The following is a 22,624-nucleotide window of genomic DNA, read 5'->3' as shown; positions in this document are numbered from 1 at the left end:
AGGACATCTGCTAAGACATGAGGGAATGACTTCCATGGTACTAGAGGGAGCTGTAGAGGGCAAAAACTGTAGAGGAAGACAGAGATTGGAATACGTCAAGCAAATAATTAAGGACGTAGGTTGCAAGTGCTACTCTGAGATGAAGAGGTTAGCACAGGAAAGGAATTCGTGGCGGGCCGCATCAAACCAGTCAGTTGACTGATGACCAAAAAAAAAAAAAAAAAAAAAAAAAAAATGCTCCAGACTGAACGCTGAAAGGCATAATCAGTCTTAAATGATGATGAAGAATTTATGCACTTTGTAAGCGCTGGAGGACTTGCATTGAGCGTGGGGGAGATTATGTTGAAAAGTGATACAGCTTTGTACCACTTCTGCACAATAAATAATAATTAAAAGATATTTAAGGTTTTCATTTGACTCACCCTCGTAAATCGCATCGACCACGTGTGGAATGCATTGGGAAGAAGTACTGCAGCTCGTTCAAATGCACCAACGATGACACAGCAGCTTCAAGGATGCTGGTGGAGGAATGGAACGGCCTACCTCAAGAACCGGTTACCAGCCTTGTGTGCAGCATGTGGGCACGATGCAGAGCATGCACTGCCGTTCGTAGTCCTCACACCAACTAGTAAGAACTGTGTCCCGCCTTTTTGAATGTCCAAAGACCATCATAAATCACAGTAACTTCAGTGTAGTTATTGTCTTTGAGTAAAAGTGTCATCTCTGTTCGACTGATTGTGTATGTCTTTCAGTTACCTTCTGTGCTATACCGTAGCAGTTCTTTCTACGCATGGGCTTAGTTTCAACGAGCTACGTTATTTGGCAGTGACATATCATGTGGAAGTTGCTGAAGTCCTTTAGCTTTATATATACTAAGATGGTATCTGTTCTTTCGGACAGAACAGAACAGATACCATCGGTGAGCATGCAGCTCCTTAGAATGAAATTACAATGACATGAACACCCTTAGCTGCTTACAGGCGTTGCCATACGTCAACGGGGACAGATGAAAATGTGTGTCCCGACCGGGACACGAACCCGGGATCTCCTGCTTACATGGCAGACGCTCTATCCATCTGAGCCACCGAGGACACAGAGGATAGCGCGAGTGCAGGGACTTATCTCGGGCACGCCTCCCGCGAAACCCACATTCTCAAAGTATTGTCCCGCACAACATTCGTAGTGCCCCCACCCATTATACCCCGTAAGAGTTCGGGCACTGTTTGTGCATTCGCACAGAAGAAGAAGATGGTCAAGTGGCCGGTGAGCCTTAACTATATATACTAAGATGGTATCTGTTCTTCCCTCAAGCAAACTTTATGGAAATATTTGGCATTCTAACGACGAACCACAAACGGAATACGCAGTTGAAGAAAGTTTGCTGTAATGATTGATAAACACTGCTGGCCATTAAAATTGCTACACCACGAAGATAGCGTGCTACAGATGCGAAATTTAACCGACAGGAAGAGATGATGTGATATGTAAATGATTAGCTTTTCAGAGCGTTCGCACAAGGTTGGCGCCGCTGGCGACACCTACAACGTGCTGACATGAGGAAAGTTTCCAACCGAATTCTCATATACAAACAGCAGTTGACCGACGTTGCCTGGTGAAACGTTGTTGTGATGCCTCGCGTAAGGAGGAGAAATGCGTACCATCACGTTTCCGACTTTGATAAAGGTCGGATTGTAGCCTATCGCGATTGCAGTTTATCGTATCGCGACATTGCTGCTCGCGTTGATCGAGATCCAATGACTGTTAGCAGAATATAATCGGTGGGTTCAGGGGGGCAACACGGAACTCCGTGCTGGATCCCAACTGCCTCGTATCACTAGCAGTCGAGATGACACTCATCGGCATGGCTGCAACGGATGGGTGTGCAGCCACGTCTCGATCCCTGAGTCAACAGATGGGGACGTTTGCAAGACAACAACCATCTGCACGAACAGTTCGACGACGTTTTCAGCAGCATGGACTATTAGCTCGGAGACCATGGCTGCGGTTACGCTTGACGCTGCATCACAGACAGGAGCTCCTTCGATGGTGTACTCAACGACGAACCTGGGTGCACGAATGGCAAAACGTCATTTTTTCTGATGAATCCAGGTTCTGTTTACAGCATCATGATGTCTGGCGACATCTCGGTGAACGCACATCGGAAGGGTGTATTCGTCATCGCCATACTGGCGTATCACCCGGCGTGATAGTATAGGGTGCCATTGGTTACACGTCTCGGTCACCTCTTGTTCTCATCGACGGCACTTTGAACAGTGGCCGTTCCGTTTCAGATGTGTTACGACCCGCGGCTCTACCCTTCATTCGATCCCTACGAAACCCTACATTTCAGCAGGATAATGCACGACCGCATGTTGCAGGTCCTGTACGGACCTTTCTGGATACAGAAAATGTTCGACTGCTCACCTGGTCAGCACATTCTCCAGATCTTTCACCAACTGAAAACGTCTGGGCAATGGTGGCCGAGCAACTGGCTCGTCACAATACGCCAGTCACTACTCTTGATGAACTGTGGTATCGTGTTGAAGCTGCATGGGCAGCTGTACCTGTACACGCCATCCAAGCTCTGCTTGAATCAATGCCCAGGCCTATCAAGGCCGTTATTACGGCCACAGGTGGTTGTTCTGGGTACTGATTTCTCAGGATCTATGCACCCAAATTGGGTGAAAATGTATTCACATGTCAGTTCTAGTATAATATATTTGTCCAATGAATACCCGTTTATCACCTGCATTTCTTCTCAGTGTAGCAATTTTAATGGCCAGTAGTATATTAATGACTGTTTTTGGATACAAAGCCGGCCGAAGTGGCCGTGCGGTTAAAGGCGCTGCAGTCTGGAACCGCAAGACCGCTACGGTCGCAGGTTCGAATCCTGCCTCGGGCATGGATGTTTGTGATGTCCTTAGGTTAGTTAGGTTTAACTAGTTCTAAGTTCTAGGGGACTAATGGCCTCAGCAGTTGAGTCCCATAGTGCTCAGAGCCATTTGAACCATTTTAGCCATTTGGATACAAAATAGCACTCCTGCGTTATTAAGAAATACGATACAGTGGTCCGTCGGACATACATACATATTGAAAAGAACAGGAAATGTAGCGACTACAGCAGCCAAGAAATGTAGGAAATGTATTAGCAATTGCGACTATGAACCACCATCGGTTGTATATTGGAAAGAGGATAACGAAAATTTGTGGCGGACGAGGACACGACCACGGATTTCCCGCTTTACGCGAGCGGTCGCCTTAACCGCTTCAGCTATCTGCACACGAATCCCGGCCACGCCTAAACTTCCCCACGTCGTCGTTCACGTGTCACAAACTGCACTCGTCAGTTGCAAAGGAAGGACTTATTTCTGAGAGCTGAGGACCTGCTATTGGCGAAAAATACGAAATAGCAGTCCCTGTTTTCTGAAAAAGTACGATGCAATGTTCCTTCGGACATGCATGTTATAGGTGAATAAATACTAATTAGCAGTGCCTGTGTTATTCAGAATGGAGATGTCACTGCCAGCCGTGATGGGACTCCTGGAGTCATAATGTGGGGAGACATCGGGTAACACTGGTGTGCCTTTCCAAAACGTTGGAAGAATTGAACCTCTCGTCAGGTAGCCGCCATACCCACCAACGACAGTCAACCAGTGTAATGCAGAACCACGATTCATTACTGAAGAGAATGCAGCTCCATTCGTCTGCTGACTATGCTTTATAGCAACGGTACCACTCTAAACACAGTCGTTTATGCTGTGTTCACGGCTGCCTACACGTGGGACGGTAATTGCTTAGCCCAGCTGTTGCTAGTCTCCAGCGAATGGTGCAGTATAAGGCAGAATGTTTCAGCGTGTCCATTACTTGTTTTCGAATGGCAGGCGCAGATGGGGTTACGATGTGTACTGCGCATAATTGGTGGTCCTCTCTTGTGGTTGTCAGATGTGGTCGACCGACATCTTGACGACAAATATGTCTGTCCTCACGTTCCCATGCAGTTCAAGATCAAGCTACTGTGACATCCGATGCCCCACAGATCTAGATACTGACGATTGGACCAGCTGCCCAAATGGAGACCCATAATAAGGTTTCTTTCAAACTCTGTAAGGTGCTGACAACGCTGTCTCACAAGTACACGGCGTCCCTGTGTCCTTCACAGTAATAACGTAAAATCTGACATTGTTCACGCCACTTGTACTGGATGTAATGGATATAAGTGAGATATTTTTATACGTAGTACCTTAATGTGTAAAAACCATCAGTGTGTTCGTAACACCATAGTAAGATATTATGTTTTTGTTTTCTTCTGATTAATTATGCTTTGCATGAAGTGTATTTTCTTTAATATGTGCTCTTTGATATGTTGTACTATGTTTTATCTTTACTGGTTAATTGCTTTGGTTGTATTTAGAAATGAATGATTTTGGTTAAATAATTTTGTATTGATTTGTTAATATGGGTACATGCAATGTTTGCTTATAAATGTTTACTTGCTACTTTGTAACTGCTGATGCTCTTGGTTCATGTTATGGTAAAAGATGGAGTGATTCCCCTCTAAAACGGAAGTTATTTAGCGCTCGCAAATTGCGGTTGGTGCGAGTGAAAAGGTGGACTTGAGAGTCAGTCGGAGGCTAGCTACCGGACAGTTGGCAGCTAGTGATTGGAAGGTACATTGTGAAGGTGCCGAGTGAGGCTTTTAGTGCTTGGATTTATTACGCCAAAGCCTCGGGTGGATGAATGGATTTAATACAATGTTCTGTGGCCTGAAAGTATTATAAAATCTGATGATCGTCGCCATGAAGAAAATAACAGAACATTTCAATTCCAACGGCAAGTGCATCTGCCTTTATATACCGCCACCAGTATTGCGCAATCATTGTAACAGAGAGGAGGAATCATAGTTTGTAAAGTGATGGATCAGCACATTAGTATGTGGAAATACAAGGTAACTCATACCAAAATTTATGTACCTTCCTTGATTTGTGCCTCATCATATTACCTCTCAGGATCCTCTCCGTTTGAACAATGATTTCCGAGTGTCCAGACTGTGAGAAATGATAATCAAAAAGAAAGACAATTATTTGATTAATTTTGTTTGAAACTGAGTGAAAAAGGCTGTCAAAAATTACTGTGAATTTTGTTAAAGTTGAGGAGGAAGTAAGTGTAGCTTTTGTGAAAGCCTCCCAGTGATTGAAGTAATTCGTTTTAAAGATTTGTGGGATTTTGAAATTACTTGCTTGGCTTCTGGTTTCAAAAGTAAAGAACCATGATGATAACTAATAGACAACAATCCAATTTGAGGTTAGCTTTAAAGAAATGTTCTTAAAGATTCGTTTGAAATGCAATATCTGGTGAACGTATTTACTGTAAAATCTGTTATAAAAATGCATACAAGGTTAGTCAATATTTCAAAAGGAGAATTCCAAAAGTTGGCATTCTTTAAATTATTTATGGAAGTGTGTTAGTTTGTTTTACAACAGTGGTCAAGACTGAGGGATCCCCATTGAAAACTGTCAAAAATACATAAAGTTACTGGATTAATGAATATTCTCACTCACAAGCTGCGACGTCGTCGCGAAAAAACACAGTGACCCTTATATGTAATAAGTTTCCTTTAATTTACGTCTATGGTCACAATCTTTTCTGTTTAACAGATTACCGGTTTCGGTCTTTAATGACCATCATCAGATCTGTCTTATAAAATCAAAGTCCTACTGCACTGCAGCCATAGTGGCATAGTCAACTGTTAAATGTGGAATCTGCACCAGCATCGTCAAATACATATAAATCACATCACATGCACGAGTCATGTTGTCAGTAAAACTACTGTTTAAAACTCACAGTAGTTTTACTGACAACATGACTCGTGCAAGTGATGTGATTTATATGTGTTTGACGATGCTGGTGCTGATTCCGCATTTAACAGTTGACTATGCCACTATGGCCGCAGTGCATTAGGACTTTGATTTTATGAGACAGATCTGATGATGGTCATTAAAGACCGAAACCGGTAATCTGTTAAACAGAAAAGATTGTGACCATAGACGTAAATTAAAGGAAATATTCTCACTGTTCTTGAAATTTATGTTGAGTTTTATGCACATTGCGTGCTGAAACGTGTAATATCAGTTTATGAGCACCCACTTGACCGTTTTATTCTCACTGAAGGCAAAGTTACTATGGACAACATTATCCATAAATACATTTACTTCTTTGCATTTAAAGAAAAGTGTGAATATTTATGCAAGTGAAATTAAATGGAATTTGTGCTGTGTAGAAAATGTCTGACAAAATAAGACTAGACCCATGCCCAATTTCGAGTTTAGTATTGGCTTGCGTTTATTGTGCTGATGAAGTTACTCAGGTCTGACAAAGTATTTGCAATTGGTGACTGTAACAGTGTCTTTTGTGTTTATGAACACATGCATTTTTTACAATAACTGTTAGTATCTCCTTTACCACTTCTTTTGCTTGTGATTGGGTTCATTGCACTTTCGTAGGAAAGAAGTATAGGCTGTGTTTTTCCACTAAAACTGTTTACTTTTTCTTTAAAACAAATGTTACACATCTCTATGCCTAATTAGGCATAGAGAAAAGAAGTGGTAAAGGAGATACTAACAGTTATTGTAAAAAATGCCCGTCCTCATAAACACAAAAGACACTGTTAGTTAAAACAGTTTCTAAATTGGATCAGCTACGTTGAGTGTGTTTACGTAACTTCAATTTCATGTCCGATAAGCAAAACCCTTTAGGCATTTCACGGTTAATTCTGCAAAAACCCTCACAGAGGGTAACATAATTTTTTTTATACTGCATCTAAATACCATAATTGGTTACAAAAATAGTAGCAGTACACAAACGGTGTGGTGTATTGTGTTATACGTGACTTTTCCCGTAATAGGACTATTTGTTCTGTTAGGGCACAGTGCGTAATAAACCATATTTGATAAATGATAGCACACGTGTAGGCAGTTAATGTTAAATGTTGATTGTTTTATCTGTGTGTCGAACAGTCTTCCCACAAACCCTAAGATCTGATGTTTTCTGCACCGTCGTACTATACCACTAAGTGTCAGCTTAAAATAATCGTTTTGATCCACGTGTCCACACTTCAACACCTGACGTGCTGGCTAGGGAAAAATAAGGATTGATGGCTTGCTCTTGTCACATGTACTTAAAAACATACGACTTGGAAACGCTACAATTGTTAATGTGGTTCAAATGGCTCTGAGCACTATGGGACTCAACTGCTGAGGTCATTAGTCCCCTAGAACTTAGAACTAGTTAAACCTAACTAACCTAAGGACATCACAAACATCCATGCCCGAGGCAGGATTCAAACCTGCGACCGTAGCGGTCTTGCGGTTCCAGACTGCAGCGCCTTTAACCGCACGGCCACTTCGGCCGGCTTGTTAATGTGCTAATGACGTAAACGCTGAAGTAATGTTCTTCAGTACACCGTCCTTAGTCACCAGTAGACGTATCTGGACTTATATCCCTAACACCCTGTGTACCATATGACTTGTGGCAAAAATAAAACGCACGAACAATACTAACACACTCTGGTGCCACAGAGAGTTGAAACTCTAATGTGGTTGGCAGATACTAAGGGTTAGTTCAGCCGTATAATCAGAAATGGTTTTCTTCTCTGAGCACAGTGGTCACTTACCTTCCAATGTGCGTAAGCTGCGTTTTGTTGGTGTAGGTGCGTGCAAAAGGAGCGTGCGCGACTTTGTGTGTGTGTGTGTTTTTCTAGTGTAGTGTCTAGTTTCCGCTTTTTTTCTTACAAAATGGAGAGTGTGAAACATGGTGTAGGCCACAGCCGACTCCTCACAAATAGTGCCCTGGGGACCCCTACGCTAAATTTCTCATCCGAGAGATGGATTGACGTCAGTAGTGTCACAAGTCCTGACTTCACGACACACTGCGGAGACATTTAGGATTTGACCCAGGACTTTACTCCAATACATCTCCTGCCTTTACCGGCGACACAGTGGTGGTGAAAAAACTACCAAGATTTGAACCGGCTACTCTGAGCCGAGAGCCGCCGCACGGGACATGCGTTAGCGTATCCAATAATAACTGAAAAGTGCCTGCATTATGTGCACGCGATCATAAATAGCTATCGAGAGCATGTAACCGTATTATTGAGAAACATCAGTAATAATGTGATATTTAAAATACCAGATTGAATTGTGCCTCTCATTTATACACGTGTTAAGTTCCATTATACTCCCAGTATTTATAAACAGTATTTCGCAGTTAGAGCGCCTGGACTACAAACGTAATTAACTGCGTAATGGAACTGTAATCATTTTAAAACATACATTCAACTGGTTAATTTCATGGAAGCATTATTAGATTATAGGGAAGTGTTTTTCCGAGCTTCTAGAACGGTATTCAAAAAGTCGCCCTACTACATATGTACTTCGCACTTTCAGTTACGACCTGTTGCACTGCGGACAGTGACTGCAGCCTGTGGAACTTAGAAATAAAAATGAGGCAAATAAGCCTTGTGTCATGTTGCGTTTAGATACTAACGAACATATGGTCACCCCACGCAGCTATCAATTCCTAATGAGCCCTGTTCGGCTGTAGAAAACGGTTTAATGTTTTAATAGAACAGTAACCATACCATTCACGCCAGTCGCTTACTGTTTTTAAAGAAAATACATTTCTGTGGGAATGCGTCTAGAGTGAAAATGACAATTATAGGCCGGCCGGAGTGGCCGAGCGGTTCTAGGCGCTACAGTCCGGAACCGCGCGACCGCTACGGTCGCAGTTTCGAATCCTGCCTCGGGCATGGATGTGTGTGATGTCCTTAGGCTAGTTAGGTTTAAGTAGTTCTAAGTTCTAGGGAACTGGTGATCTCAGAAGTTAAGTCCCATAGTGCTCAGAGCCATTTGAACCATTTTGACAATTATCGCGTGCCATGTAGGAGTGTAAAAGGACCGTTACTGTCCGTTCTATACAGTAATTAGCCGACAGTACCGGTGCTAGCTACAATCTTATACACAAAGATGGTACAGATATTAATCATTAAATACTATCCAGCAAAAATTTTAATAATACCCCGTTACGAAATATGGCTCTGACGCGGGCATTGACAACATGTTCTTAAAGTAGATAAATTGAAAGATATGCACTTCAGGAAGCGTAAAAGTGTATTATACTATGACTACCGGTTTAAGGATTCACAGTTACCTAGCCGGTCATGAATTGCAGATATTTGGTACTAACGATGAGTAGGAGCACACTAATTTGCCGTAACATCATGACCATTTACGTAATACCATGTTGATCCACCTTTAAAAAGCAGTACAGCAACAGTTCAGTGTGACGTACCTTAGGTAAGTCCTTGGTGGGTTGTCGGAGGTATGACGCACCAGATCTCCACAGAGGTCATGCAATTCCGATAAGTTAAGAATGGGTAGTTTGTGAGAGCGGAATTGGCGCCCGATAGCGACACAGATGTGTTTCATTGCTTCCATATCAGGCAAATTTGGTGGACAAGACCTCAACGTGAGTTCACTATCATACTCCTCAAAGCACCATTGCAAGATTCTGTACTGGTGACACGGACAGTTATCCTGCTGGAAGATGTCATTGCTCTCGGGAAACACATCAAGCATGGAGGATCACAGGTTAACTTTCACGTAGTCCACAGCTGCAGTGGTGTCTTCGATAACTACCATAGGTCCCATGAAATCCCAGCTGAATGTCTTCCACAGCATACTACTGCCCCCATCGAGCTGCATCCCAGGCGCGGTGCTTGTTTCGAGCAATCGTTCGTCTGGATGACGGCGTATCCGGACACGCCCATCAACCTGGTGTAAGAACAAGTGTGATTCCTGATTCATTAGAGTAGTGGTGTCATGTTGGTTCTGTGAACTTTCTGCCAGCACTTAAGGGTAAAGTACAGAGTAGTCATGTAGATGCAGAAGAAATTAACAGGTAAGAGGCCGTTCACTGTGTCCAGTGCTTATTATACGATGACGACTTTCATCATAATTCTGTGGGGCCAGTTTGATAAGTGCCAGCAGAATAACGGTGACGTTAATCGCCTTGGATCTAGATAAGATTTTGCTTTGGATATATCGCAGCTATTTTTTTGTCAGCAATGGTGGAGATGAGCTTAACCAAAGAATTTTGCAACGTAAGTCACAAAAATGTATAGGCTCAGTTTCAGGCTTGATGGCTAGTAACAGAAGGACAAGCAGATATCAAGTAATATGACCTGTTAGACGTTGGTAAATTTATTCAACAAAATCCTAGGTATAAATTTTGGCGTCAGAAGAATGTTTTGCAGACGGTGTCGAACTTTGAACTTATACCAAAAGTTAAGTTTTTGAAGATATGTGCACTAACAAAATTATATTACTTTTATGAGCGGTGGTTTGGAAGACACGTAGTTAGTGTGTGTAAGAAAGTATATTACCTGACTAATATACTTCCATCAGCATAACATGTCAGCAGCCGAATTAACGAAAGAGTGGAATGGTACATACGGAAAGAGGAAATTTTCAGGGACAACTTAAACACATAGAGCCTTCCAGAAGAGATAGGTGAAATGTAGAGCCTTACTAGTGAAGAACATGTTAAATGGCTTGAGGAAACACATGACATCGTATATGATAAAATTACTAAAACCCGAAGATTTTGAGACTCCGGTTTACTTGAAAAATGTAATCACAAACTGAAACATTTCCTAGTGTTCGTTACTGAGTCCTTTTGCCTGAAATAGGAAAACAACACAACTACAACGTGACTAAGACGTAAAGCCCACTGACGTATCAGGAACACACAAAAACGACCTAGACTAAAATACGAAAAGCTGCGTACAATATTCTTTGGAAGAAGATTCCCAAGGGTGCACTACATAGCTTTGTTAGAAGGAAATGATATAAAGCAATAAATAATATACCAACTAATTTACCTTAGACGCCGATAAAAGTTCAAAATGTCGAAACGAAGGTTCCTCAAAACAAATTCATTCACAACGAATCGGCATAAACATGAAACTGGACTAAAAAGGCAGAGTTTCTGCAGTTGACCTCTCCGGCGTTAAAAGCATAAAAACAGGATTGTTCTGTGCTCACCAAGTCGAATATGTAGCCCTGTACTTCTAAAAGAATATACATCACTTGTCTCCTAAAGCAATAACAGTATACTTTCAAAGAAAATTATAAAACAGTGCGACTTCGGAACGTACTTACAAATAAACTTTCTTACTTCGAAGAGCAAAAATACTTGAGGACTTCAGAAAGGAAATGTGGCAGGCCCAGTAACTTTTATTGAAAGCTGCATTACGCTTCAGGATGACACAGATACGTGCTTGATCAGAAGTATCCGGGCACATATGTTTAATACGGAATTGACCACTGGATGTCGCTACAGATGATCCTTGGCGTATAAAAGGCGGACCGGGGGGGGGATATTGTGCCGTCGTTAGAGAAACAGTAACAACATAATGGGTCGCTCAGGAGACTAAACGTTGGACGTCACCTGAGTAACAGATCCACCAGGGACATCTCAACGCTTCTGAAACTTCCCAAGTCGACTGTTGTTTATGCGACTGTGAAGCAGCAACGCGAAGGAACAACGACAGCTTAGCCAAGGCCAGTCAGATCTCACGTACAGAGCGGACCAGGGACCGGCGAGCACTACGGAGGTTGGTTGTAAAATACCTCATGCAATCAGCGGAAGGAATAGCTGGTAAGTTTCAAAGTGATACCAGAAATCCAGCTAGTACGATGACTGTGCTTAAGAAGTTAAAAAGAATGGGGTATAAATGATCGAGTAGCTTCTCATAAGCTACATACTTTTGTATGCAGTTCTAAGCGATGATTGAGGAGATGTAAAGAGCGACGCCACTGGACAGGCGGATGGATGGAAACGAGTGATCTGGAGCGAACAATCACGCTATACCTCGTGGCAATTCGGTGGAAGGGCTTGGTTTGGCGAATGTCTTTAGAATGTTACCTGCCGTCAGGCGTAGTGGCAACAATAAAGTACAGTGGAGGTGGTGTTACGACATGGGTGTGGTGCCCCTATTGCGCTTAAGAAAACTGTAAACACGGAATGATGTGGACAGATTTTACAGCAAAGTGTACTGCACACAGCAGAGGAACAGCTCGGAGACGATGACTATTTGCAACAGCATGAGTGTACGCCCTATCGTAAAGTAGCATCTGTGAGGCAATTGTTCGTGACAGTAACATTCCAGAAATGAACTGCATGCCAAGAGTCCCGACTTGAGCCCAGTGGAATACCTTTGGGGGTAGGTTCAGACACCAGCGTCCAACGTTACCACATTCTCTGGTTTCGGCTGTTGAGCAAGAATGGGCTGTCATTCCTCCACAGACATTGAGACTCCTCACTGAAAGTGTCCTCAGCAGAGTTAGAGCCGTCATAAAGCCGAAGGATGGACACGCTTCATGTTAATACAGGTATCCGTTAATAAGTACCCGGACACTTTTGATCACACAGTATTTGTTGTATAAACTTAATTAATGTGTGTTTTTACGCATCAGTGATGCTGGATTACGAGGCGGTGCAATAAAAAGAAAGAACATCGATAAAGTGATTCATTTCAATGAGACTTTTTCACTACGTTTCTCAAGAATTCATTGTGTATTTTCGAAATATGTCATTCCTCCACAGACATTGAGACTCCTCACTGAAAGTGTCCTCAGCAGAGTTAGAGCCGTCATAAAGCCGAAGGATGGACACGCTTCATGTTAATACAGGTATCCGTTAATAAGTACCCGGACACTTTTGATCACACAGTATTTGTTGTATAAACTTAATTAATGTGTGTTTTTACGCATCAGTGATGCTGGATTACGAGGCGGTGCAATAAAAAGAAAGAACATCGATAAAGTGATTCATTTCAATGAGACTTTTTCACTACGTTTCTCAAGAATTCATTGTGTATTTTCGAAATATGTCATTCCTCCACAGACATTGAGACTCCTCACTGAAAGTGTCCTCAGCAGAGTTAGAGCCGTCATAAAGCCGAAAGATGGACACGCTTCATGTTAATACAGGTATCCGTTAATAAGTACCCGGACACTTTTGATCACACAGTATTTGTTGTATAAACTTAATTAATGTGTGTTTTTACGCATCAGTGATGCTGGATTATGAGGCGGTGCAATAAAAAGAAAGAACATCGATAAAGTGATTCATTTCAATGAGACTTTTTCACTACGTTTCTCAAGAATTCATTGTGTATTTTCGAAATATGTCATTCCTCCACAGACATTGAGACTCCTCACTGAAAGTGTCCTCAGCAGAGTTAGAGCCGTCATAAAGCCGAAGGATGGACACGCTTCATGTTAATACAGGTATCCGTTAATAAGTACCCGGACACTTTTGATCACACAGTATTTGTTGTATAAACTTAATTAATGTGTGTTTTTACGCATCAGTGATGCTGGATTACGAGGCGGTGCAATAAAAAGAAAGAACATCGATAAAGTGATTCATTTCAATGAGACTTTTTCACTACGTTTCTCAAGAATTCATTGTGTATTTTCGAAATATGTCATTCCTCCACAGACATTGAGACTCCTCACTGAAAGTGTCCTCAGCAGAGTTAGAGCCGTCATAAAGCCGAAGGATGGACACGCTTCATGTTAATACAGGTATCCGTTAATAAGTACCCGGACACTTTTGATCACACAGTATTTGTTGTATAAACTTAATTAATGTGTGTTTTTACGCATCAGTGATGCTGGATTACGAGGCGGTGCAATAAAAAGAAAGAACATCGATAAAGTGATTCATTTCAATGAGACTTTTTCACTACGTTTCTCAAGAATTCATTGTGTATTTTCGAAATATGTCATTCCTCCACAGACATTGAGACTCCTCACTGAAAGTGTCCTCAGCAGAGTTAGAGCCGTCATAAAGCCGAAGGATGGACACGCTTCATGTTAATACAGGTATCCGTTAATAAGTACCCGGACACTTTTGATCACACAGTATTTGTTGTATAAACTTAATTAATGTGTGTTTTTACGCATCAGTGATGCTGGATTACGAGGCGGTGCAATAAAAAGAAAGAACATCGATAAAGTGATTCATTTCAATGAGACTTTTTCACTACGTTTCTCAAGAATTCATTGTGTATTTTCGAAATATGTCATTCCTCCACAGACATTGAGACTCCTCACTGAAAGTGTCCTCAGCAGAGTTAGAGCCGTCATAAAGCCGAAGGATGGACACGCTTCATGTTAATACAGGTATCCGTTAATAAGTACCCGGACACTTTTGATCACACAGTATTTGTTGTATAAACTTAATTAATGTGTGTTTTTACGCATCAGTGATGCTGGATTACGAGGCGGTGCAATAAAAAGAAAGAACATCGATAAAGTGATTCATTTCAATGAGACTTTTTCACTACGTTTCTCAAGAATTCATTGTGTATTTTCGAAATATGTCATTCCTCCACAGACATTGAGACTCCTCACTGAAAGTGTCCTCAGCAGAGTTAGAGCCGTCATAAAGCCGAAGGATGGACACGCTTCATGTTAATACAGGTATCCGTTAATAAGTACCCGGACACTTTTGATCACACAGTATTTGTTGTATAAACTTAATTAATGTGTGTTTTTACGCATCAGTGATGCTGGATTACGAGGCGGTGCAATAAAAAGAAAGAACATCGATAAAGTGATTCATTTCAATGAGACTTTTTCACTACGTTTCTCAAGAATTCATTGTGTATTTTCGAAATATGTCATTCCTCCACAGACATTGAGACTCCTCACTGAAAGTGTCCTCAGCAGAGTTAGAGCCGTCATAAAGCCGAAGGATGGACACGCTTCATGTTAATACAGGTATCCGTTAATAAGTACCCGGACACTTTTGATCACACAGTATTTGTTGTATAAACTTAATTAATGTGTGTTTTTACGCATCAGTGATGCTGGATTACGAGGCGGTGCAATAAAAAGAAAGAACATCGATAAAGTGATTCATTTCAATGAGACTTTTTCACTACGTTTCTCAAGAATTCATTGTGTATTTTCGAAATATGTCATTCCTCCACAGACATTGAGACTCCTCACTGAAAGTGTCCTCAGCAGAGTTAGAGCCGTCATAAAGCCGAAGGATGGACACGCTTCATGTTAATACAGGTATCCGTTAATAAGTACCCGGACACTTTTGATCACACAGTATTTGTTGTATAAACTTAATTAATGTGTGTTTTTACGCATCAGTGATGCTGGATTACGAGGCGGTGCAATAAAAAGAAAGAACATCGATAAAGTGATTCATTTCAATGAGACTTTTTCACTACGTTTCTCAAGAATTCATTGTGTATTTTCGAAATATGTCATTCCTCCACAGACATTGAGACTCCTCACTGAAAGTGTCCTCAGCAGAGTTAGAGCCGTCATAAAGCCGAAGGATGGACACGCTTCATGTTAATACAGGTATCCGTTAATAAGTACCCGGACACTTTTGATCACACAGTATTTGTTGTATAAACTTAATTAATGTGTGTTTTTACGCATCAGTGATGCTGGATTACGAGGCGGTGCAATAAAAAGAAAGAACATCGATAAAGTGATTCATTTCAATGAGACTTTTTCACTACGTTTCTCAAGAATTCATTGTGTATTTTCGAAATATGTCATTCCTCCACAGACATTGAGACTCCTCACTGAAAGTGTCCTCAGCAGAGTTAGAGCCGTCATAAAGCCGAAGGATGGACACGCTTCATGTTAATACAGGTATCCGTTAATAAGTACCCGGACACTTTTGATCACACAGTATTTGTTGTATAAACTTAATTAATGTGTGTTTTTACGCATCAGTGATGCTGGATTACGAGGCGGTGCAATAAAAAGAAAGAACATCGATAAAGTGATTCATTTCAATGAGACTTTTTCACTACGTTTCTCAAGAATTCATTGTGTATTTTCGAAATATGTCATTCCTCCACAGACATTGAGACTCCTCACTGAAAGTGTCCTCAGCAGAGTTAGAGCCGTCATAAAGCCGAAGGATGGACACGCTTCATGTTAATACAGGTATCCGTTAATAAGTACCCGGACACTTTTGATCACACAGTATTTGTTGTATAAACTTAATTAATGTGTGTTTTTACGCATCAGTGATGCTGGATTACGAGGCGGTGCAATAAAAAGAAAGAACATCGATAAAGTGATTCATTTCAATGAGACTTTTTCACTACGTTTCTCAAGAATTCATTGTGTATTTTCGAAATATGTCATTCCTCCACAGACATTGAGACTCCTCACTGAAAGTGTCCTCAGCAGAGTTAGAGCCGTCATAAAGCCGAAGGATGGACACGCTTCATGTTAATACAGGTATCCGTTAATAAGTACCCGGACACTTTTGATCACACAGTATTTGTTGTATAAACTTAATTAATGTGTGTTTTTACGCATCAGTGATGCTGGATTACGAGGCGGTGCAATAAAAAGAAAGAACATCGATAAAGTGATTCATTTCAATGAGACTTTTTCACTACGTTTCTCAAGAATTCATTGTGTATTTTCGAAATATGTTACCACCAATTTTATCTACATCAACATCAAGACTTGAGAGTCCGCTGAAAAGTACATGGTTAAGTGTTTGCACTTCCGGTCCTGATCATTTACATGTAAAGTAGGAGAAAAACCGCTTTTCTACGCGTCATATACGAGCGACACAGCAGAAGAGCGTCGCAGTCTGGGTGATATGCGAGCTCCCTGATTCACCCAACACCGTCTCGACCCCTTTTTCCCGAAAGATTCCCGTTTCATTTACCTTAACATCCTTGTTACACTGTCTTAAAGGATACATCAACATATTAAGGTAACAGGAACTCTTCCCTGTTTTAGTTCAACGTAGCTGTTTTTAAATTCTCCGAACTTTTGACCTCTATTCTAGAATTGTTGATACCAATGCCTTGTGTTCGCTGTCCTTTACAGATGAAATGCTCTTTGCACTAAACCCACTAACATGTTCAAATGGTTCAAATGGCTCTGAGCACTATGTGACTTAACATCTGAGGTCATCAGTCCCCTAGAACTTAAGAGCTACTTGAACCTAACTAACCTAAGGACATCACACGCACCCATGCTCGAGGCAGGATTCGAACCTGGATCCGTAGCGGTGGCTCGGTTCCAGACTGAAGCGCCTAGAACCGCTCGGCCACAACGGACGGCCCATTAACAAGTCTGAGTTTTCATTCGCATTCCATCCTACAGATTTTATGCGTTGTTTCTATTTCTGGTTGCTTCATAGCACTGTGTCTAAATGTTTAAACAATATAACAGGCCCCAAGAGTTCGCCACTAATCTTCTAAAGGAAACTTTTGTGTTCTCTCCCTTCGTTAAGCGCATTGTCTTTCGTTTAGCCACGTTTAAAGGGAGCTGTTATCTTATGGACCAAGTGGAAATATTGTATAAGTCGTTCTGAAGTTCTTTATCATAGTCCAGCGAGGATACTTTCCTGTGGACCACACGATCGCCATCATACAATTTGAGAGTTCTGCTGCCCCTGTCTCATAAGTATTCGTGTATACTGAGTAAATTAGCAGGTTCGTTAAGATTCCCTCGCTACGGTCGCAGGTTCGAATCCTGCCTCGGGCATGTATGTGTGTGATGTCCTTAGGTTAGTTAGGTTTAATTAGTTCTAAGTTCTAGGCGACTGATGACCTCAGAAGTTAAGTCGCATAGTGCTCATAGCCATTTGAGATTCCCTGGGCCGACCCGATATCACATTCGTTTACGTGTTCCATAGATCATCTTAACGATAAACGTTATAGCGTGGAACGTTTCAATATAAAGAAACATATATAATTAAAAAAAATGAGAAAAATATTTGTGACTACATGGTGGACATTTACAGGTAGTTTGTGGAAAAGTAGTTTACTATTTCGATTAAAGGATTCCTCTATGGCATAGAAGGGGTTCTACATCTGAAAACACTTGTAATATCTGTCACATGCTTTATTTCCTTGAGTACATTGTAAAAGAGATTTATGGTTGCATGTTTCACCCATTTTTGAGCCAAATTTGTATTCATTGAAGCGTACAGGTCATTATTCATTCTAGTGTTGTACTTGTGAATATTTCGGTTACTCTCAAACTCAGATGGATTGTCGATGGTGAATTTCATTAGTGAATAAACATAGTGCGAGGCTGTTTTAAGAGATGCATGCAAGATGTACGTGTGTGAATTCCCCACAAATAATTGTAATTCCTCTCTTTTGTGCAATGAATACTTGTCGCCTAAGTAAGGAATTACCTCAGTAAATTATCCCATAAGACATCAGAGAATGAAAATATGCAAAATATTTTAACTTGCTGACTTCTATAACCTCATGAACTGAACTCTGTCCGAACAGGCCAGGAAAGGCCCAGCGGAGCCGACCGGCCGCCGTGTCATCCTCAGCTAATAGGAGTCACTGGATGCGGATATGAAGGGGCATGTGATCAGCACACCGTTCCCCGGCCGTATCTCAGTTTCCGAAAGCGGAGCTGCTATTTCTCTGTCAAGGATCTCCTCAGTTTTGCCTCACAAGGGCTGAGTACATCCCGCTTGCCACCAGCACTAGGCAGACCGGACGGTCACCCATCCAAGTGCTAGCCCAGCCCGACAGCGCTTGACTTCGGTGAACTGACGGGAACCGGTGTTACCACTGCGACAAGGCCGGTGGCCCTATAACCCCATAGTTGGCATTTATTGCTTAGCTAAAAGTAGCCGAACATAAACGCTTTAGCAGTTTTACTATACGGTTTCTCCACTTTAGTTTTTCATCAATTTCTGTTGTACATTCACTATTCAGTATAACGTATTGGTTCTTAATAGTCAAAATTTTATCAAGCAAATCACATAGACTGTCTGATAAAAGAAATCTGGACACCTCTATGAAAAGTGGGACTGTCCACTAGATGCCACGAGAGATGGACCTGCCAATATAAAGGAGACGGGGAGTATAGTGTTTGTGTTGCCGGCAGAGAAACTCTAACGGTAGGGTAGAGTGGGTCGCTTAGAAGTCCTCTGTGACTTCGAAAGAGGACTAGTTTTCGGATCTAAAGATACACCAGGGACATTTCAACCCTTCTAAAGCTGTCAAAGCCGACTGTTGATGTGACTGTGAAATGGAAACGCAAAGGGCAACCACAGCCAAACTATGGCCAGGCGGACCCCATGTAACGGCAGAGAGGGGCCACCTAGCATCGCACTACATCAGCGGAAGTAATCACTCGTTAGTTCCAAATTGCTAACAGCAGTTCAGCTAGCACAATGATTATGTGACTGGGGTTAAAAACAGCAGGGTACAATGATCGAGTGGCTCCTCATAAGCCGCATGTATATTTAGTGGATGCTAAGGTGAGGTAAAGACCGACGCTACTGGACAGTGGATAACTGGAAGCGAGTGATTTGGAGTGATGGGCCCCTCATTGTGCTTAAGGGAACGCTAAATGCGTAAGGATACGAAAACATTTTACAACATTGTGTAGTAGAGTAGAGGAACTGCTGAGAGACGATGAATAATTGTAATGACAGTGAGAACTACCGTAAATCAGCACGTGTGCGGCTACAGTTTATGGACAATAACATTCCTGAAGTGGATTAGCCTGCCCAGAATCCCGACCTGAACCCTGTGAGTTACAACGTCGACTTCAGTCCAAATCTCAGCGTCCAACAGCACTACGTTCTCTGGTTTCGGGTTCTGAAGAAGAATGGGCTGCCACTCATCCACAGACATTCAGCTACCTCACTGAATGTGTCCCCAGCAGAGTTCAAGCCATCATAAAGGAACAAGTTGAACACACCCCACATTAATGTCCACTAATCGACGTCTGGATACCTTTGATTAATTGTAATTCAGAAGATACGCCATATGTTGGGTTCCTGGTTATTAGTCGTCATTAAGGTACAGTGAGGAGAGCCTTTCGGAATACTAGGAAGTTGAAACCTAATTTGTTCACCTTCACCTGCTGTTTGCAACACGTCATATGTGAGGAAAAAATGCCGCGATTCATGCGAGTAGCTTTCTCTGAACCAAGGCAGACTGTTTGAGACGTACATGGTTTTTAACTATATATGAAGGTAGTAACTGTTCCCGAAAGAAGAGATACCATTGATGACAGTGCAGCTTCTCTAGAATGAGATCATAATTAAATCGACACCTTAGCTGCAAACAGGCGTTGATATACATCATTGGGGACATGTTGAAAATGAGTGCCCCGACCAGAACTCGAACCCACGATCTCCTGCTCACATGGCAGACGCTCTATCTATCTGAGCCACCGAGGGCACAGAGGATAGTGCGCTTGCAGGGACTTATCCTTTGCACGCTTCCCGTGAGACCCACATTCCCATCATGTCCACACCACTACAATGATGTATATCAACGCCTGTTTGCAACTAGGGTGTCGATTTAATTATCATCTCATTCTAGAGAAGCTGCACCACTTTCATATATAGTTAAAAAATATGGCTACCCGGCCACTGACCTTCTTGTGCGAACGCGCACACTATGCCCCAACTCGTACGGGACTGGTAGATTAATCTGCCACGAGTAATGAATGCGATGGGCAAACATCTATAAGCGCACTACGAATGTAGTGGTGTGGACATGTTGGGAATATGGGTCTCACGGGGAGAGTGCAAGGGTAAGTCTCTGCAGGTGCACTATCCTCTGTGCCCTCTGTGGCTCAGATGGATAGAGCGTATGCCATGTAAGCAGGAGATCCCGGTTTCGAGTCCCGGCTAGAGCAGACATTTTCAACATGTCCCCAATGATGTATATTAGGGTGTCGATTTATCACTCATACATGGTTTTCCCAGAGTTGCAGAAGGCCTATCCCAGTATAACACTTTCTGGGATGAGGGAAGCAAGAAAAAACCAGAACATTTATAAATGTTGGAAATCCGTATCCAGAATATACGTGTCGTGTTAAACTTGGGAATTTGCTATCACATAAACTTAAGGTTAACAAAGGACTGAGACAATGATGCTGCTTAGCGCCTACCCTCTTTAAAATATTTTTGAACAAAGCACTGAAAAACTGGAAAAGGAGATACAAAAACATGGGCATTTGAGTAGGTGATGACATCCTGTTCTCCCTAAATTTCGCCGACAATCAGGTCATCTTCGCCGAGGAAGAAGAGGATGTATGTTATGCGTTAAGAACGCTTAAAGAAGAATATGAGCACTGGGGCATTAAAATTAACTTTACAAAGACTAAATAAATGGTTGCCGAAGGTATACGAAGGGATCTTACTATAGATGATGGCTGTATTCTAAAGTTTAGTTGACCATATAACTATTTATGGACAGTTATTACGGATGAAGGTGGAAGCAACGAGGAAATAATGCATACAACAGGAAAGGGATAGGTGGTAATTAAGCTGTTACGCTCCATTACTTGCAATAAAACGTCAAATACATGAAAAGGAAGATATACGAAACTACAGTTGAGAGCATTGCTCTTTGTGGTGCTGAACTGTGAGAAGTCTCCAGGGTTAATGAGAAGACATTAAAGGCAATAGAAATGGAGTTTTGGAGACGAAGATGTGAGGTAACAGGAGAGACGAAATAAGATATGAAATGCATCGAGACCAGATGGGAGTTGAAAAAGATATTGTAGACACAACTGAAAATAAACGCCTAATATGGCATGGACATCTTAGAAGAATCCAAGAGGAAAGATGGCCTTCTAAAATGGCGATGGAAGCCTCCACGAGACAGAAAAAGAGGAAGATCCCGGCCAGATTGGAACTATGACGTGGGGCACGCGATGCAGGACAGGGCCATGCAACAAGAGGACTGGTAGGATAGAATTACAGGAGGTGGAAACAAGGATGCAAGATACGCCGCACGATGTAGAAAGCTATATGACAAAAGTTTCTTTTTCTCCAGGAATGTCAAAATGTTCGAACTTAGAAAGTGTTATAAGATCCTGTAATGTTTTTAAACAAGGAAGTATTCAGAAGTTGCGCACTAATTGTGGATATTTGGTGAATCGACGTACAACTCTGGATGTCAGTAGTCTATAACCGGATCCTCCAAACCACTAACCAGTGTGGTTAAGACAGTGAACCTATTGCATCACTGAATTTGTTACCTGCTTTGAACAGTGAGACGGGCATCGTTAAGTTACTGCAGTAATGGGCCATACCAATCTGCTTGGTGTCGAAGCTTTAAACGTGAACAGAGTTTGTTAACAGCTTGATACCAAATTAGTATTGCTTCCACTGAACGAAAGAAAAAAAACCTGCTTATCTCCTCCCTATTCACCGTCAGAAGATGGCATCATTTCGTCACTAACAGTGCAAACAGCAAGCCTGCGCGCAGCTTGATTTCACTATTGGGTGAATTTGAGACAGCCGTGGCCACAGTGATTCCTGCCATGCCACGTGGCCCGTATGCGGTAGCCACGCGACCGGCTGCGCACGTGAGTTATTGTCACGACTGGTGGCAAACCGGCCGAATGCCGGCAGTGAGTGATGATGTGCTACTGAATAAGCAAGCGGATCCACGCTCTTCCGCTAATCTAGGACCACACAGCGGGTAAATATGAGCTGCTCGCGTACATCGTGCCATTATGAATCAAAGCATTGCGGACCAAATTAACGGTGT

At 42.1% G+C, this 22,624-nt stretch overlaps 1 protein-coding gene, 1 non-coding gene and 1 pseudogene across 3 annotated transcripts in view; all 3 read right to left on the bottom strand.

The window, feature by feature from the left end:
* The window catches only part of LOC124774989 (neuromodulin), a 732,616-nt gene that overhangs the window by 16,037 nt on the left and 693,955 nt on the right, over nt 1–22,624 (bottom strand). The gene's annotated exons all lie outside the window — the stretch shown is intronic.
* Nucleotides 1,018–1,092, bottom strand: Trnat-ugu. Its single transcript has one exon. It is a non-coding gene; the product is annotated as a tRNA-Thr (tRNA).
* Nucleotides 18,572–18,689, bottom strand: LOC124778724 (annotated as a pseudogene).

This window comes from Schistocerca piceifrons, chromosome 2, assembly GCF_021461385.2.
Source record: "Schistocerca piceifrons isolate TAMUIC-IGC-003096 chromosome 2, iqSchPice1.1, whole genome shotgun sequence".
Classification (NCBI taxonomy): domain Eukaryota; kingdom Metazoa; phylum Arthropoda; class Insecta; order Orthoptera; family Acrididae; genus Schistocerca; species Schistocerca piceifrons.
This window is presented reverse-complemented; position numbering and strand designations above follow the sequence as displayed.